The 15,837-nt window shown below is 36.5% G+C and overlaps 1 protein-coding gene across 1 annotated transcript in view; it reads left to right on the top strand.

Annotated features, from left to right (window-relative positions):
- The window catches only part of FGF13 (fibroblast growth factor 13), a 585,452-nt gene that overhangs the window by 398,757 nt on the left and 170,858 nt on the right, over nucleotides 1-15,837 (top strand). The window lies entirely within an intron of this gene.

The following is a 15,837-nucleotide window of genomic DNA, read 5'->3' as shown; positions in this document are numbered from 1 at the left end:
TTTTCTTCTAGGGTTTTTATGGTTTTAGGTCTAACATTTAAGTCTTTAATCCATCTTGAATTAATTTTTGTATAAGGTGCAAGGAAGGGATCCAGTTTCAGCTTTCTACATATGACTAGCCAGTTTTCCCAGCACCATTTATTAAATAGGGAATCCTTTCCCCATTGCTTGTTTTTGTCAGGTTTGTCAAAGATCAGATAGCTGTAGATATGTGGCATTATTTCTGAGGGCTCTGTTCTGTTCCATTGATCTATGTGCCTGTTGTGGTACCAGTACCATGCTGTTTTGGTTACTGTAGCCCTGTAGTATAGTTTGAAGTCAGGTAGCATGATGCCTCCAGCTTTGTTCTTTTGGCTTAGGATTGACTTGGTGATGTGGGCTCTTTTTTGGTTCCATATGAACTTTAAAGTAGTTTTTTCCAATTCTGTGAAGAAAGTCATTGGTAGCTTGATGGGGATGGCATTGAATCTATAAATTACCTTGGGCAGTATGGCCATTTTCACGATATTGATTCTTCCAACCCATGAGCATGGAATTTCTTCCATTTGTTTGTATCCTCTTTTATTCCATTGAGCAGTGATTTGTAGTTCTCCTTGAAGAGGTCCTTCACATCCCTTGTAAGTTGGATTCCTAGGTATTTTATTCTCTTTGAAGCAATTGTGAATGGGAGTTCACTCATGATTTGGCTCTCTGTTTGTCTGTGATTGGTGTACAAGAATGCTTGTGATTGTTGTACATTGATTTTGTATCCTGGGACTTTGTCGAAGTTTCTAATCAGCTTAAGGAGATATAATTGATATCTTATCCTAAAAAAAACCCCTCTGAGGTAGGTACTAATATTTTTAATTTACAGAAAAGGATATTGAGCCTCAAAAAGGCTACATAAGAAGGCAGTAGCAGATCTGGGTTTTCTACCTAAGTCTCAAGAGCCCATGCTCTTAACTACCATAGAAACTGTAAGATTTTCTGAGATTAAAGCAGTGAGACTTCTGAAAAAAAAGTTTCCATATGGTGCTTTGAAATATTCTACCTTTTTCCTCTGAAGATTGAAGTCCTAGAGCTAGGAGGGGCCAGAGAAGTCACCTATTAAGAGGCTGAATGACTTGCCAAAGTTAACTTAGCAAAATTAGTCGCCCATACAATGCTCTAGCCTCCTGACACCTGGTCTACTGCTCTGTATACTACATTTCAATCCACATTTCTGGATAAAAATAGCCAAGTGCGTACCCATTTTATTTTTATTTTAAAATTCATTTAAAGAAAAGTATTTCTGCTTTGAGAAAATGAAAGAAAAAATGACAGCCCTCCCAAAGTAAACTAAGGATGATTCTTTTTTACCAAATCTTTTGGGAATCCAGCCAGAGATGCCAGCACATACCAAATTGCTTGTTTAAGAGTTCTGCTGCTGACAGTCTGGGGTGCTGTGAGCAAATCTCTAAATTTCTCTGAGCCTTAATTTCTCATCTGTAAAATGAAGAACTTGAACTAGATGAAATATAAAGTCCTTTCTAGCATATGAGTGTGTGTGTGTGTGTGTGTGTGTGTCTGTGCATATATATAGCCTTATATAACTTTAGGAGTATGATTAGATAACTTTAGGAGTATGAGTAGGAGGTGCCAGGACCAATTGCAGGAGATAGATTTGGGCTCAAATGAGAAATTCCTTCGTATGGACGTAGCCTTCCTAAAGTAGATTGAGATACCGTAAGTAGTGGTGAATTTCCTGTCATTGAAGTTATTCAAGTAGAAATGGATAGCAACTTGTTGGAAATGTCATACTAGTCATTCAGACATTAAATTGATGATTGGGTTACAATTATGATTAATGTTATTCCATACTTCACACTCTGAGAAATCAACTATGTAGAAATTTCTAAGCACAACCACAAATTTTAACCCTGTGCTCAACTACACACTCATTCAACAGTTGATTATTGAGTACCTTTGAGGATTCTAGGTACTGTGCTAGAACTGGAGATGTCAAGACTTAGGACATTGCTTCTGTCTTGAATGTCACAGACCAAGAGTGTGCAAACTGTGGCCCAAAAGCCTGATCTCACCCACTGTACGTTTTGGTAATAATAATTTACGGGAATGCATCCATACTTATTCACTTTCATATTATCTGTGGCTACATTTATGTTACAACAGAATTGAGCAGTTGCAACAGAGACCATATGGCCCACAAAACCCAAAGTATTTACTGTGTGATTCTTTATAACAAACATTTGCCAGGCCTTGTTGTAGATAAACGTGTACATCTGTAACTTCGATCCAGTGACCTAAGTGGGAAACTGGAGGAAACATAAAGGCAGCACATATGATTACTTCTTCTTGAACAAGGATCAGAAATTTTTCAGAGGAATTAAACCATATAATTGTGCTGTCTTTGAGTGGGAAGAGACATTGCAGGTTATAACTGTCTTCATTTTCCATCAGTATCTCTGCATATTGCCCCTATAGCATTCATGACACACCACTGACATTTTCTTAAAAAGGAGAGCATACATGCACCCTACAGATAAGTGGCAAAATTATATAAAGTTTAGCCTGCCAATTTATGCAGGAGTGACAGCAACATCCATAGGTTGCCTTTGCGTTCTAAAAGAAATTAAGAACGAGTGATGTTCATGTTACTGTTTTAATTTAAAACCAAACAAGTTCAGGGTCTTTATCTGGTTCATGCTGAGGACATCAATCTATAGGAAACTCTTCAGGAAATAATGGACTAGGGTCCATCCTCCTTCCCATACAGAGGGATGGAAGCCCAGTGTCTGTGGCCATTGTTGTTATCACAAGGCAGTATACCTAAGTCCTACTAAGCAGGACTCACAAGTTCTCAATAATCAGTTTTAGGGAAGATATGGAAGAATAACCATAATGATCACATTTGCCCTCCTATCATTGCAGGGCCTCCTGAAGTGCTATCCACACAGTTGAAATTCTCAAGATAAATGTTGTTGACTGACTGTATTCATCTAGAATTTACTACCAATCTGGAGAGGACTACAACAGTGTGATTAATGATTTATAAAATATTCTTTTCACTTACATATTCAAAGCCTTAATCCTCTAATTATTTTTAAAATGCAATGTGAGATGGATACTATGACAATAGGGGCCCTGAATACTCTTCTGATAAGCAGATGAAGATCTCCTTAGAGCAGGGATGTCCTTCCCTGTGCCATATTGGAAGAAGAAGAATTGTCTTTGAGCCACACTTAAAATACACTAATAGTAACAATAGCTGATGAGGTTAAAAAAAAATTGCAAAAAAGGTCTCATAATGTTTTAAGAAAGTTTATGAATTTGTTTTGGGCCACATTCGAAGCTGTCCTGGGCCTCATGTGGCCCATGGGCCATGGGTTGGACAAGCTTGCCTTAGAGAAAAAAAAATCATTTGTTAAACTTTTAATTTTGACATGATTTCATACTTCCAAAAAGTCACAAAAACAGTACTCTATAGTACATCAGTTTCCTATTTTTTTGCAATTACAAGAAATGCTGCAATAAGTAGCCTTGTGCTTATATATTTTCATATTGTTGGTGATACATTTTCAGGATAAATTCTGATGAGTGCGATTGCTGGGTCAAAATACATATATTTTTGTTAAATATTACCAAATTCCCTTCAGAAATTTTATATTTCTACCAGCAATAGGAATTGTGCCTGTTTCTTCACAGCCTCACCTACAGAGTAGGTTGTACTATTTAATTTTTGCCTGATAGGTGAGAACCAGTGTATCAGTGTAGTTTTAACTTACATGTCCTTTTTTATGAGTAAGGGTGAATTTTTTTCATAAACGTAAAAGCCATTTTAATATCTCTTGTGACTTATTTTCATATATTTGATCATTTTTCTGAGATTTGTTTTTTTATCCCCTCGAATTTTAAGAATTCTTTACAGATTAGAGGTATTAGCCATTTATCTGTTATATGTGTTTCAATTATTTCTTCTCTTTTGCCAGTTATCTTTTGATTTCTTTATGGTTTCTTTGTGGTATCTTTTGATTTCTTTATGGTAATTTTGGGCATGCATTAGGTTTTTGGTTGTTGCTATATAGTCAGATTTAACAATCATTTGTTTTATTGTATCTGGATTTGGAGTTCTAATTAGGAAAACTCTTTCTACACCCAGCTTAATGAAGAATTCACCCATGTTTTCTCCTAGTGTTTGTTTGGTTTTATTGAACAATTAGATCCTTGATCCATTTGGAATTTATGAATCATGGATGTAATGTATCTTTTCCTAAATGGCGTCCATTGTTGCACTATCATTTGAAAACTCCATCTTTTCTAAAGTTATTTGAGATGTCACCTTTATTATATACTAAAGTTCCATATTCTCTTATGTCTATTTCTGAACTTTCTACTCTGTTTAACTGGGCTCTATTGATGTGTCAGTACCACACCTTCATTTTTTTTTTTCATTTTTTCCCACAGCTTTTTTTGGGTATAATTGACAAATAAAAATTTTATGTATTTACAATGTACGGTGTGACATTTTGATATATGTATAGATTGTGAAATGATTACATCAAGCTAATTAACATGTATTACCTTATATACTTATTTTTCTGGTAAGAACATTTAAGTTTTACTCTCTTAGCACTTTTTAAGTATAGAATGTACTATAATCATCATGCTATACGTAAGATTCTTTGAACTTATTTCTCCGATCTAATCCAAACTCTGTACTCTTTAACCAACCCCATCACCCCTCCCCAGCCCCTGGCAACCACCATTCTACTCTCTGCTTCTATGAGTTTGACATTTTTAGATTTCATATATAAATGAGATCAAGCAGTATTCATCTTTCTGTGTCTAGCTTATTTAACTTAACATGATGCCCTCCAGGTTCACTCATGTTGCTGCAAATGACAGGAATTCATTGTTTTAACACTGATTATTGTTTCATTGTGTATATAGACCACATTTTATGTATCCATTCACCCACTGATGGACACTTAGGTTGATTCCGTATCTTGAATATTGTAAATAATGCTGCCATGAACATGAGAGTGCAAGTATCTCTTTGGTATACTGATTTTTTTTTTTAATGTGTATCCAGAAATGGAATTGCTGGATCATATGATAGTTCTTTTTTTAATTTTTTGAGCAACCTCCATACTGTTTTCCATGATAGGTGTACTAGTTTACATTCCCACTGAATGAGAACACAATGATATTCCCTACATCCTCCCCAACACTTGTTATCTTGTGATAATAGTCATTCTAAGAGATATCAAGTAGTATCTCATTATGATTTCAATTTGCATTTCCCTGATAATTAGGATGTCGAGCATTTTTTCTTATACCTGTTGGCCATTTGTATGCCTTCTTTTGAGAAATGTCTACTTAAGTGCTTTGCTCATTTTTTCTTTTGGTTATTTGTTTTCTTGCTATTGAGTTGTTTGAGTTCCTTATATATTTTGTATACTAATCCCTTAAATGTATAGTTTGAATTTTTTTTTTCCTTTCCGTAGGTTATCTCTTCACTCTGTTGATTGTTTCTTTTGCTGTGCAGAAGCTATTTAGTTTGACACAATCCCAACACCCTTTAAATTATAGATGATTTGTAGTATGTTTTACTGTCTAGCAGGGCTAGTACCTGCTCATAGTTTATCATTTTTTGTGTGTTTCACTGGCTATCGTTAATTTTTCCATGTGAGGTTCAGTGACAACTTGTCTAATTCTAAAAATAACTTGTTGTTATTTTTATTGGGATTATATTAAATTTATGAATTGATTTACATATTTATACTATTGAGTCATCCTATCAGAAAACAAGAAATGTCTATTTCTTCAAATCTACTTTCCTTTCCTTTATGGATGGAGAAAATTAAGAAAAATATAGTTTTGGGATTTTGAAGTTATACAGGATGTGAAAAGTATATTTAACAAGCATAACATGTGAATATGTAACAAGCATAGAAGAACAAAGAACAAGAGGAGAATAAATTTTCTCCAATGCCATTCTAATTATATTCCAAGATAGAAATGTCCTAGTCCTTCCTTTATTCGTTCATCTATTCTCATCGGTGACTCCACTGAAGCCAGAAAACATACTTACCAAAACCAATGAGAATACTCATAAGAGATGACAGTCATGACTGATAATACTCAAAATTCAAAACCATCTTAACAGTCTGGAATGATCAACCTAAACTCAACAAGTGGAGAAAATTCTTCACTGAGTCTTAAAAGTGGAATTGCATAGGTGAAAGTCAGGAAAAAGTTGCTTCAACTGCATTAATTTTGACATCTGGAGGAGGTATCTAGATTGACTGCAAACTTAACAGAGCACAGTATTTCAATATAGCAACTGTTAAAATAGTATTTTTATCCAAGCTTCATTAAATGGGTATCCAGTAGCACATCATTGCCCTAGAGGGTGGATCAAGAAGCAGCAGAAAAGTAAAACAAGGAAGCAGCTGTTGTTTCAACTTGGATTTCCTAGTAAAGTTTATTTGACCAAAGAATTTGAGGGAGAGAAGAAAGAGAGGGAGAATGAGAATGAAGGAATGGACAATCATAGAGCAACAACAAAAGCAGAGAGCTCAGTTAGGAAGCTGTTGGTGCAGTAATAAGCAGAGTATGAGGTGCTCTGGCTAGACTCCACAATGATAGTGGAGATTATGAAAAGTTATCGGCATTGTGGAAGACAGTATGGTGATTCCTCAAAGACCTAGAACCAGAAATACCATTTGACCCAGCAATCCCATTACTGGGTATATACCCAAAGGAATATAAATCATCCTACTATAAAGACACATGAACATGTATGTGTATTGTAATACTATTTAAATGCCCATCAGTGATAGACTGGATTAAGAAAATGTGGCACATATACAACATGAAATACTATGCAGCCACAAAAAGGAATGTGATCATGTCCTTTGCAGGGACATGGCTGAAGCTGGAAGCCATCATCCTCAGCAAACTAACACAGGAACAGAAAACCAAACACTGCCTGTTCTCACTCATAAGTGGGAGTTGAACACTTAGGGGAACAATACACACCAGGGCCTGTTACGGGGTGGGGGTGAGGGGAGGGAACTTAGAAGACGGGTCAATAGGTACAGCAAAACACCATGGCACACGTATATCTATGTAACAAACCTGCAAACCTGCATGTTCTGCACATGTATCCCATTTTTTTAGAAGAAATTTTTTTAAAATCCAAAAATTTTTAAAAAGAAAATGTTACAAATCTTACTCATGTAAAAACATGTGTAACTATATTTCCCAACTTTTCTACATATGGAATGTGTTATCACATTGGTCTAAAATCAAGGTATAACCAAGATCACCAGGAATGGAGAGGTAGGAAGTGGTATAAGAGCCATAAATTCTCCTTTTTCCATAGTGGGACATTAACAGATACCATCAAAAGTGGAAAAATTTGGAGGTAAACTACTTAAAAAGTTTAAATGATAACTAGATGATGAACCAAAAACCAAAGACTATTCAAAACAAGTGCCTCATATCCAAGAGAAATGAAAACGTGTCTACACAAAATCTTGTACATGAATGTTCATAACACCATTGTTAATAATAGCTTAAAAGTGGAAATGACTCAAAGGTCATCACCTGATGAATGGATAAAGATAATGTGGGCTGTCTATACTACTATTATGATAAAAACTGAAATATTATGCATGCTGCAAATGGATAAACTTTGAAAACATTATGCTAAGTGCAAGAAACCAATCACAAAAGACCACATGTTGTATGATTCCACTTATGTGAAATGTTTTAGAATAGGCAAATCTAGAGACAGATGGTAGGTTAGTGCTTGCAGGGGCTGGGAGGAGGAGGGATGGAGAGTGATTGCTAATGGGTATGGGGTTTCTTTTTGGGGTGTTGAAAATATTCTAAAATTGTGATGGTTGCAAACCTTGTCAACACATTAAAAACCGCTGAACTGTAAAAAAAAAAAAAAAAAAAAAAAGATAAGTGGTTGGATTTGGAATATATTTTATAGGTAGAATTAATGAGATGTAATGATGGATTGGATTGGGGATGAGGGAATGATAAAAATAAAGGGTAACGTTTAGTTTTTGTGACTGAACAACCTGGTGGATAGTGGTGTCCTTTACTAACATAGGAAATACTGGAGGGAAAGCAGGATAGGGTACAGGTGGGACTGGAAATCTAGAGTCCTGTTATAGTCATGTCCATTTTGAGATGTCTATTACACACAGAAATGGAGATATTCAGTATGCAGTTGGCAGTGGCTTTATGAATGTGGAAATAGACAAGTCAATACTGGAGTTATTGATTGTTCACAGCTTTCTCCTATAGGGCATTTGGAGAAGTTTGACATAGAGCTACACAGTTAATTACTATACAGTGTCTATCTTAAAAGAGCCCCTAGTCTGGTTACGGAGGCAGAAAACTATTTTTTTATTGTTTTTTATTATTATTATTCTTTAAATTCTAGGGTACTTGTACACAACGTGCAGGTTTGTTACATATCTATACATGTGCCATGTTGGTGTGCTGCACCCATTAACTCGTTGTTAACATTAGGTATATCTCCTAATGCTATCCCTCCCCACTCCCTCCACCCCATGACAGGCCCCAGTGTGTGATGTTCCCCTTCCTGTGTCCGAGTGTTCTCATTGTTCAATTCCCACCTATGAGTGAGAACATGTGGTGTTTGTTTTTTTGTCCTTGGGATAGTTTGCTGAGAATGATGGTTTCCAGCTTCATCTGTGTCCCTACAAAGGACATGAACTCATCCTTTTTTATGGCTGCATAGTATTCCATGGTGTATATGTGCCACATTTTCTTAATCCAGTCTATCATTGATGGACATTTGGGTTGGTTCCAAGTCTTTGCTATTGTGAATAGTGCCTCAATAAACATACGTGTGCATGTGACTTTATAGCAGCATGATTTATAATCCTTTGGGTATATACCCAGTAATGGGATGGCTGTGTCAAATGGTATTTCTAGTTCTAGATCCTTGAGGAATCGCCACACTGACTTCCACAATGGTTGAACTAGTTTACAGTCCCACCAACAGTGTAAAAGTGTTCCTATTTCTCCACATCCTCTCCGGCACCTGTTGTTTCCTGACTTTTTAATGATGGCCATTCTAACTGGTGTGAGATGGTATCTCATTGTGGTTTTGATTTGCATTTCTCTGATGGCCAGTGATGACGAGCATTTTTTCATGTGTCTGTTCGCTGCATAAATGTCTTCTTCTGAGCAGTGTCTGTTCATATCTTCACCCACTTGTTGATGGGGTGGTTTGATTTTTTCTTGTAAACTTGTTTAAGTTCTTTGTAGATTCTGGATATTAGCCCTTTGTCAGATGGGTAGATTGTAAAAATTTTCTCCCATTCTGTAGGTTGCCTGTTCACTCTGATGGTAGTTTCTTTAGCTGTGCAGAAGCTCTTTAGTTTAATTAGATCCCATTTGTCAATTTTGGCTTTTGTTGCCATTGCTTTCGGTGTTTTAGTCATGAAGTCTTTGCACATCCCTATGTCCTGAATGGTATTGCCTAGGTTTTCTTCTAGGGTTTTTATGGTTTTAGGTCTAACACGTAAGTCTTTAATCCATCTTGAATTAATTTTTGTATAAGGTGTAAGGAAGGGATCCAGTTTCAGCTTTCTACATATGGCTAGCCAGTTTTCCCAGCACCATTTATTAAATAGGGAATCCTTTCCCCATTGCTTGCTTTTGTCAGGTTTGTCAAAGATCAGATGGTTGTAGATGTGTGGTATTATTTCTGAGGGATCTGTTCTGTTCCATTGGTCTATATCTCTGTTTTGGCACCAGTACCATGCTGTTTTGGTTATTGTAGCCTTGTAGTATAATTTGGAGTCAGGTAGCATGATGCCTCCAGCTTTGTTCTTTTTGCTTAGAATTGTCTTGGCAATGCAGGCTCTTTTTTGTTTCCATATGAACTTTAAAGTAGTTTTTTCTAATTCTGTGAAGAAAGTCATTGGTAGCTTGATGGGGATGGCGTTGAATCTATAAATTACCTTGGGCAGTATGGCCATTTTCACGATATTGGTTCTTCATGAGCATGGAATGTTCTTCCATTTGTTTGTGTCCTCTTTTATTTCGTTGAGCAGTGGTTTGTAGTTCTCCTTGAAGAGGTCCTTCACATCCCTTGTAAGTTGGATTCCTAGGTATTTTATTCTCTTTGAAGCAATTGTGAATGGGAGTTCACTCATGATTTGGCTCTATGTTTGTCTGTTATTGGTGTGTAAGAATGCTTGTGATTTTTGCACGTTGATTTTGTATCCTGAGACTTTGCTGAAGTTGCTTTTCAGCTTAAGGAGATTTTGGGCTGAGATGGGGTTTTCTAAATATACAATCATGTCATCTGCAAACAGGGACAATTTGACTTCCTGTTTTCCTAATTGAACACCCTTTATTTCTTTCTCATGCTTGATTGCCCTGGCCAGAACTTCCAACACTGTGTTGAATAGGAGTGGTGAGAGAGGGCATCCCTATCTTGTGCCAGTTTTCAAAGGGAATGCTTCCAGTTTTTGCCCATTCAGTATGATATTGGCTTTGGGTTTGTCTTAAGTGGCTCTTATTATTTTGAGATATGTTCTATCAATACCTAGATTATTGAGAGTTTTTAGCATGAAGGGCTGTAGAATTTTGTTGAAGGCCTTTTCTCCGTCTATTGGGATAATCATGCGGTTTTTGTCATTGGTTCTGTTTATATGATGTATTATGTTTATTGATTTGCGTGTGTTGAACAAGCCTTGCATCCCAGGGATGAAGCCAACTTGATAGTGCTGGATAAGCTTTTTGATATGCTGCTGGATTCAGTTTGCCAGTATTTTATTGAAGATTTTTGCATCAATGTTCATCAGGGATGTTGGTCTAAAATTCTCTTTTTTTGTTGTGTCTCTGCCAGGCTTTAGTATCGAGATGATGCTGGCCTCATAAAATGAGTTAGGGAGGATTCCCTCTTTTTCTATCGATTGGAATAGTTTCAGAAGGAATGGTACCAGCTCCTCCTTGTAACTCTGGTAGAATTTGGCTGTGAATCCATCAGGTCCTGGACTTTTTTTGGTTGGTAGGCTATTAATTATTGCCTCAATTTCAGAGCCTGTTATTGGTCTATTCAGGGATTCAACTTCTTCCTGGTTTAGTCTTGGGAGGGCGTATGTGTCCAGGAATTTATCCATTTCTTCTGGGTTTTCTAGTTTATGTGCATAGAGCTGTTTATAACATTCTCTGATGGTAGTTTGTATTTCTGTGGGATTGGTGGTGATATCCCCTTTATCATTTTTTATTGCGTCTATTTGATTCTTCTCTCTTTTCTTCTTTATTAGTCTTGCTAGTGGTCTGTCAATTTCGTTGATCTTTTCAAAACCCAGCTCCTGGATTCATTTATTTTTTGAAGGGTTTTTTGTGTCTATCTCCTTCAGTTCTGCTCTGATCTTAGTTATTTCTTGCCTTCTGTTAGCTTTCGAATATGTTTGCTCTTGATTCTCTAGTTCTTTCCATTGTGATGTTAGGGTGTCAATTTTAGATCTTTCCTCCTTTCTCATGCGGGCATTTAGTGCTCTAAATTTCCCTCTACACACTGCTTTAAATGTGTCCCCGAGATTCTGGGATGTTGTGTCTTTGTTCTCATTTGTTTCAAAGAACATCTTTATTTCTGCCTTCATTTCATTATGTACCTAGTAGTCGTTCAGGAGCAGGTTGTTCAGTTTCCATGTAGTTGAGCAGTTTTGAGTGAGTTTCTTAATCCTGAAATCTAATTTGATTGCACTGTGGTCTGAGAGACAGTTTGTTATAATTTCTGTTCTTTTACATTTGCTGAGGAGTGCTTTACTTCCAACTATGTGGTCAATTTTGGAATAAGTGCGATATGGTGCGGAGAAGAATGTATATTTTGTTGACTTGGGGTGGAGATTTCTGTTGATGTCTATTAGGTCCGCTTGGTGCAGAGCTGAGTTCATTTCCTGAATATCCTTGTTAACTTTCTTTCTCGTTGATCTGTCTAATATTGACAGTGGGGTGTTAAAGTCTCCCATTATCATTGTGTGGGAGTCTAAGTCTCTTTGTAGGTCTCTAAGGACTTGCTTTATGAATCTGGGTGCTCCTGTATTGGGTGCATATATATTTAGGATAGTTAGCTCTTCTTGTCGAATTGATCCCTTTACCATTACGTAATGGCCTTTGTCTCTTTTGATCTTTGTTGGTTTAAAGTCTGTTTTATCAGAGACAAGGATTGCAACCCCTGCTTTTTTTTTGGTTTTCCATTTCCTTAGTAGATCTTCCTCCATCCCTTTATTTTGAGCCTATGTGTGTCTCTGCATATGAGATGGGTTTCCTGAGTATAGCACACTGATGGGTCTTGACTCTTTATCCAATTTGCCAGTCTGTGTCTTTTAATTGGAACATTTAGCCCATTTACATTTAAGGTTAATATTGTTATGTGTGAAATTGATCCTGTCATTATGATGTTAGCTGGTTATTTTGCTTGTTGGTTGATGCAGTTTCTTCCTAGCCTCGATGGTCTTTACAATTTGGCATGTTTTTGCAGTGGCTGGTACTGCTTGTTCCTTTCCATGTTTAGTGCTTCCTTCAGGAGCTCTTGTAAGGCAGGCCTGGTGGTGACTAAATCTCTTAGCATTTGTTTGTCTGTAAAGGATTTTATTTCTCCTTCACTTATGAAGTTTAGCTTCCTACCTCCCCATACATCCAAGCTCTGCTTTTAATTATTTTGGCTTGAGTTTCACATAGGGTTTCAGTTACATAAACTGAAATTTGCTGTTGTAAAACGTAAAAATAATAAAAAATAATAATTCATTTTTTTTTTTTGCTAGTAACATCAGTTTTATTGCACTGGGGTATCAACTATAAAGCCTGGCTGAAGGCAGGGCCAGCCCTCACAGGTTACATAGTTAGAGTAGGGTCTGGTTCAAGGTCTGGCGAGTCTCCATGTTCTTTTCCTTGGGATTATTCATGGTCTTCTCTAGCTTATTGGTGGCCTTCCCCAATTTTGCTATAGACCTTTTTGTAAATTCTGCTTGAGTCTCAACCCCCTTCAGCTTTTTCTCCACCAATTTGATATCCTCTGCATATTTACACATTTTCATGGAATATTCCCTCTCTAAGGCCCTCAGTGCCCTGATGGCCTGGTCCCTGGCTTGAAGTTTCTCCTCCAGCTGTCTGGCTCAGATCTTGGTCACCTCAGCTATCTCTCCTGAGTGATCTAGTTTTCCTCCCCAGATCTTCTCCTCATACTTCATGGCCTGGTATTTGATAAACTTCATCCTTCTGTCCCTCTCATTGGCTCCCTACTCAGTATCTTCCAGCTTTTGCAGGGCTACAGCCAGATGCACCTGTGCCCAGTCAAGCTCCTCTTCTATCTGCTGAATGAGGCGTTTTATAGAGACCACATTTGCCTCAGCAACAGTATCCTTATCCTCCTATTCCAGTTTCTCCAAGATATCATTCATGAATTTTAAATACTCTTCTATGTCATCTCCTGTCTCCTTCAGATTCTTCTGGAGGCCCCGCTGCTCCTCACCCAGCTGTTTGTAGCAGTCTTCAGTTTGCTTCTCGTTGGCTTTGACTTGCTCGACGGGGTCGGTGGCATTATCCTTCTCCACCTTTAGCGTCTGAATTTTCTTATTGATAGTGTCCATGGTTACAGTGGTGGGTGGGCCACCTGGCACGCAGTGAGGATGGGGCAGACTGTGCTGGCTGCACTGACTGAGATTCACGCTCTTAATATGACTAAAGTCTTTCAATAAATTGGGAGATATTTTTTTTTTCAGAATTGTTGGCTGCTTCTGAAACATAAGAACGTGTTTATTTTTATGATTAGGTAAGTTATATAGCAGAAAAAATATGAATTTTAAAGGGAGAATAAACCTTCAAAGTTAACAACAAAAATGACTAGAGTAAGATGCCACTGAACTAAATGATTAAGAGAATATTTTGGAAAACTATGTTATTATGTAAGCATCTTATTTTCATTAACCTGGTTATTCATTAACAGCCATTTATTAAACACCCACACTGAGTCAAGTGCCATGCTTCATCCTAGGGTCACAAAGATGAACTAGATGCAAGGGTTGTAGACTTTTTTAATCAAATAATCAGCCATACCAGGTTTTGATTAGCGACCCAACATTCCCCTTTCTCTCTAGGATTGAAAGTGGGAGTGAAAAAAGGGGGAGTTAATCAAGGGTCATAAAGTTTCATTTAAGCAAGATGAATAAAATCTAGAGATCTGCTGTACAACCTTGTACCCATAGTCAACAATAATATATTTTATGTGTAAAAATTTGTTAAGAAGGCAGATTTCATGTTGTGTTCTTACTACAATAAAATAAAATTTTTTGAAGAAAATAAATGTTTTTTAATTGGTTATATCCTAAAATTTACAGAATTTAACTGGCCTTTATGCTTTTTTGAATTATGCAATTTTTGTTTCTCATTCCAACTACTTAGCAGATGATTGATTATATTGTAGAGCCTAAAATATTCCCCCACTCTCACCCCTGACTTCAGATTGCTGGAGCACAGGTCCAATCAAATGTTGCATTTAAAAAAAATACAATCCATGCAGTCAATTTAATGAAAGCATCAGCCATTTTTGTATTTAGATTCCTTCCTAAAAGTATGGGTGTGCTTATGTTTATCACAATTTTCTCAATTCAATTAATTTCAGGGGTAATCTGCCAACTGTCTGAACATATAGCAAAGTATTTTAAATGGGTTTAAGGGAAGGAAATGATGAGATTTCCTCAGACATCAATCTTAGCATCTGATATTACCTTGTAGATTTATTTCCCGCAAGTTACTATATATAGATGATTTTTGTTATCCATATCTCAGGGTATTTATATAAAGTTGAATGTGTAGGAAGTTATACATCTCCAAATTTGTGTTTACGCAACATACATAAACCCAGGTCAATTAATTTTTCACCTGCTTAAAGCATCTGCCTTTTCAATTTGATTGGTGTCAAGAAATAATTTTTATAAGATAGTTTTATCCTGAATGAATCATGATACCATTTAGTATTAAATGCTATTATCCATCTTCACCCTATAATCAAGCTGATATTTCAATATTTATTTAAAATAAGATGGGATCTTTTAGACCCCGCATTCTGAAATGAAGTTATAAGACTGTAAAGAATCTGTTTCTAATGTTAAAATTGTTTTAATGTAGTTTAGTGGAAAAGACAGTCTGAAAAATCAAATAATCATATGTTTCCAAATTTACCACAACATAGTACAAAGAAAGATTGAATGCGAATTGTTTTTTAATATACTTATACAGCACAGACTTGAATCGCAAGGTGGCCTTCTAAAAATAGGATGTGTGTGCTTACACAAATATAACCTAAGTCAAATTGCATAGTGACCTATATGTTAATGATTCCCCATTTATAAACCAGGAAGATGTCAATAATATATGTGGTTTCAAGTATATGTGTGTTGTGTGAATGTGTACACATTCCACAGAAACATATATAATATTGGAATAATTCATGTTGAAGAATTATGGTTAAAAGTGCATTCATCGTACAATTAATGGCTCCAAATAATGATTGTGGCCACATACCCTGGGAAATTGGTGCACAGTGAATTGCACAGTTCAGGTGAAGGTGACATATGACAGATAATGATGGTGGCAGGAAGAGCTGTGACAATGAGATAGAGAGCATTTTCTGAGAAAATATAATGCCACATTTGAAGAATTTAGCTGCCCATGAGAATAAAGTGAATGGTTCTGATAAGGTCAGGAAAACGGGTTTGAGAGAATAAATCAGAAGCAGAGTGCTTGCTGTTTAACTTTAGTGCCTTTTCCTTGTTAGGGAGCTAAGGA

Source organism: Symphalangus syndactylus, chromosome X (assembly GCF_028878055.3).
Source record: "Symphalangus syndactylus isolate Jambi chromosome X, NHGRI_mSymSyn1-v2.1_pri, whole genome shotgun sequence".
Taxonomy (NCBI): domain Eukaryota; kingdom Metazoa; phylum Chordata; class Mammalia; order Primates; family Hylobatidae; genus Symphalangus; species Symphalangus syndactylus.
Note: the sequence above shows the minus strand (reverse complement) of the source record. Positions and strands in the feature narration are given on the sequence as shown.